The sequence below is a fragment of the Bos indicus x Bos taurus genome, chromosome 8, assembly GCF_003369695.1.
Source record: "Bos indicus x Bos taurus breed Angus x Brahman F1 hybrid chromosome 8, Bos_hybrid_MaternalHap_v2.0, whole genome shotgun sequence".
Taxonomy (NCBI): Eukaryota; Metazoa; Chordata; class Mammalia; order Artiodactyla; family Bovidae; genus Bos; species Bos indicus x Bos taurus.
Window position 1 is genome coordinate 113,066,943 of NC_040083.1, and position 4,468 is coordinate 113,071,410.

Below are 4,468 nucleotides of genomic sequence, written 5' to 3' on the forward strand. Positions count from 1 at the left end.
AGAAGCCCACAGACCCAGCCAAGAGGAGCCAAGCGCAGCCAAAAATACACAAACAAATACATTTCTAAAAAAGGATATCTTCCAAGTCATAGGGAAATGGGTAGGTTAATATTACATGTGCATTTGTATTAATATAGACAATGAGAGGCAACCAGCATACACAAAAATAGTGTTCAATGGCATTTCAATGATTCACTCTTATTACTTCCCTGTTCAGCACAAAGTAGTTGTCTGACCTTATTGAATATTTACATTTATGAGTCTCAAGTCATTTCCTATAAGAGAATATGTTGAAATGGATTTGATCATTCTCTGATGACTCTCCGTCTGGCTTTACTTCTATTAGCACTCTATGATGTTAGCATCATTGAAATAATTTAGCAAAAATAAGTGTCTAATACTAGTAGTATATGAATGAAATTGTTTTAGAGTTAAGAAACTAATAAATATTGTAATAATTATCTATAAGGCCTATTAAAGGAAATAAATGTGATTATATACTCATATTAAACTTTGTGCAAAGTCTATGTTGATTTTTATATTATTTGAACTAGAATACTAATAAACATGACTCAAAATTTTCAAGAATAAAATAAATCCATTTGTTGCTTTTAATTTGTCCATAGGCACTGCAGACTGGGTCTAAGTGAAGGCAATGCCAAATTTCACAGATGTGACAGAATTTGTTCTTCTGGGTTGACCAGTCGTCAGGAGCTTCAGGGTCTCTTTTTTGTGGTGTTTCTAGTAGTTTACATGATCACTCTGATAGGGAACATTGGTATGATTACTTTGATCAGCATCAGCCTCCAGCTTCAGAGCTCCATGTAATTTTTCTTGAGTCATTTGTCTTTTGTGGATGTGTGGTTCTCTTCCAATGTCACTCTGAAGATGCTGGAAAACTTACTATGAGGCAAAAACCATTTCCTATGTGGGGTGTTTGGTGCAGCATTACTTCTTCGCAGCCCTTGTCCACGTGGAAGTATGTATCTTGGCTGTGATGGCCTTTAATCACTACATGACCATCTGCAACCCTCTGCTTTATGGCAGTAAAATGTCCAGGACTGTCTGTGCTCGTCTCATCTCTGTGACATACATCTATGGATTCTCTGTCAGCCTAAACTGCACACTGTGGACATATGGCCTGTGCTTCTGTGGAAACTTTGAAATCAACGACTTCTATTGTGTTGACCCTGCTCTTATCAAGATTGCCTGTGGAGGGGTCCACATTAAAGAATGCACCATGATTGTTATTGCTGGGATTAATTTCACATATTCCCTCTCAGTGGTTCTCATTTCCTATACCCTCATCGTAGCAGCCGTGCTGCACAGGCGCTCTGCCGATGGCAGGAGGAAGGCATTCTCCACGTGTGGGTCCCACCTGACAGCTGTTACCATGTTTTATGGGACTCTCCTCTTCATGTATCTCAGGAGGCCCACTGAAGAGTCTGTGGAGCAGGGGAAGATGGTGGCCGTGTTTTACACCACAGTGATTCCCATGCTGAATCCCATGATCTACAGTTTGAGGAACAAAGATGTGAAAGAGGCGGTCGTCAAAGCAAGTGTCAAGGCAAACTTGAGGCAGTGAGCCTGCAGTACATAATTCCGTGTATGCCACTTCCTGCTATAAATGTCCAGGCATATAAATAACCCTGTTTAAAATAGACTGTATATAGGCAGCACTTAAATATACTAAGAGATCCAGTCTAACACAGTGATGGTTTACCCCGTGAATGGACTCTCAGGACTAAGCCTCCTTTATCTACATATGCAAACATACTAACCCTGACCTATTACTGTTAGTCACAGTGTATGTAAAATTGTACTAAGTGTAGTCATCAGATAACTCATATATACATTTGGATAAGCACATGTTAATTTGGAGGTATCTTTGTAAGAGTTGAATATGCTTTCTTAGGATATTTTCTATATATAATTGCTTTTCACTTGTTTTATAAATAATATATAATTTCATGAGAAAAAATTAAGACTTCATCACTTTTCCATGAATATAAAAGTTGGTGGATCCTCATTTACCAAAAAAGCTTTCAATAACATTCACACATGCATGGACTTTTGAAAACAAAAATGTATTCAGAATCTTCAACTAGTGTCATGAATCAATCAGAAGGTTAACTCTCAATATGTATTGCTGTCTAATTAACAGTATTTGTATTTCAAACAATCTGTTGACTCACCGTAATTCTACTCTTTGGTTTGGATTTTGGCTAGTTGTTTTTCTCTTCATTAATTTAAATAGGTGAAAAATTTATAGGTAAAGCCTATCATGTCCTTCTCATAGTTTAAAAAGATGAAGTAATACGGGTTTTTGTCATTTAAAATCTAACTTTTGATCAGAAGAATGTTCTGTTAAACATTTGATTGCTATGATGAAGGTATTGTTTGATTCCAAATTCTTGTCACTAACATTACATTTTTAGGTCTGTATTTAGCTCCTTAAGTCAAGCTTTTAATAACTAGAATCGATCAACCAGATAAGAATCCGTGTAAAACCAAATGTCATTGCACTAGACGTGTTAAAATGTGATCAGCACGGCTCAAACTGGTATCCATTGGGATCTGATTACATGTTTACAATTCAGTTTATGTTGATTGGTGTCCACTTAATCTACCTTAATTCTTAACATAAGTGGAATACATTTTTTGTCCTTGTTGACTCTTGCTAATAATACCAGCATAAAAGCAAATCAGAAGCAGAAGAAGTAATTTCTCATGAATGAGTTTATTCTTGTTTAAGGGCTAATCCAAGTAAGAGGGGTACACAATGGAACATGTGTAGAAAGACTGAGAAGTAACATTTACTTGTAGTAGTATCACTGGAAATATGGATTCATTTAAGCACAGAAAGTACTGTTACTCAGGCTAATTTACCAATTGCCCACAAGCCACATTCCCTCAGATTGGTTCAGAGAAAAAGCAGATGGTGGGAGGAGAGTTCTTTTTCATAACTTTAGGTTCTGAGTAGGAAGAAAAAGTACTATTTGATTAGTATTGGAAACTACATTAACAAAGGTTTTTTTTTTTTTTTAATGTTTTCAAATCACCCAAGTTTATTTCTAACAAGTTGGTGTCAAGTATGAAACGATAGGCTGCTCAAGAAACAATCGTACTGACAGAGATCATTATAACTTGACCCTTTAAGATCATATTTTCTGTGATCCTTATGGCAGACATATTCCTCAGTGTCCACTATTTTATGTTTTATTTTATAAGTAAAACATTTGTCATCCAGCTGTTCACCACCGTTCCTATTGCCCCTTGTCAGTGGGATACATAATGTTGTCAAGTCTTGGCAATGAGCCATCCATAGAAAGTGGTGCCTGAAACCTAAAGATCACCTTCTCTATGTTAAAGCCATTAGATATGGACTTTTTTCTCTTCCTTCTCACTTGAAAATGTTGCCACTGAAATGATCACTTTTTAGGCAAAGATGGAAACCACATATTGAGGGTCTAATTGCCTTTCCAAACCCCCTTAACTCATACTGCTGCCTGAGAAAGGAATAAATTACTTTATTAAGTCACTGCATCTTGGGAGTTCACTTAGCTATAGTGCTATATTTGCTCTTATAATACTTTCCATAAACATATCCTTGGCACTTCACCTCTGCATCTTACCACTTACTAGGACAATTTTTACCTGAGAATGATCAAGTCTCTTCAGAAAATATTCTGGTATTGAGAGAAGGGCATCTTGTCTTCTGTCTTAACCAGAAGGAGAAAAACTCAAGGTTCTGATCTACATTAGATATTAGGTTATATATCCCTTTGTCCTAACTACTTGATGAGTCCTTGGGCTCGTTATGACCTTTAAGAGTCCAGTTGTCACATTAACTGGTTTTGGATCCCTTTTGACCCGTCATCTAGGCCATTTCACTAGCCTTTTTAGGTACTTACAAGTCTCTTTCTTAAGCTTAGGAAACCTCAGATATTTTTTGTCTGCACTGTGCTTGCAGGTGTAGATAAGGTGTGTTTTCACCATACATTTGAGCCAGCACATCTTTAACTGTCCTTACTTATTAGTGGGGCTTCCCCAATGGGTCAGCAGCAAAGAATCATCTGCAAGGCAAGAGACATGATTTCAATCCCTGGGGGAACATCCCCTGGGGAAGGAAATGGCAACCTACTCCAGTATTCTTGCCTGGAAAACCCCATGGACAGAGGAGCCTGGCAGGTTACAGTCCATAGGGTCACACAGAACGGAACACAACTGAGCATGCACACACTTACATGCACTTATTCTGAGTGAAATTGTTCCCCCAGAAGATGTGTTAAGTTCCTAACCTGAAGAACTTCAGAGTTTGGTTATAGGATCATTGGGTTATAGAGTCATTATTTGGATGTAGGGTCATTGAAGATGCAATTGTTAATATGAAGTCATACTGAAGTAAGGTGGACCATTAATCCAGTGTGAGTGATGTCCTTACAAGAATGAAGAAATTTGGACACAG

At 37.4% G+C, this 4,468-nt stretch overlaps 1 pseudogene; it reads left to right on the plus strand.

Annotated features, from left to right (window-relative positions):
- Nucleotides 1–655: 655 nt before the first annotated feature.
- Nucleotides 656–1,585, plus strand: LOC113897917 (annotated as a pseudogene).
- Nucleotides 1,586–4,468: the final 2,883 nt, after the last annotated feature.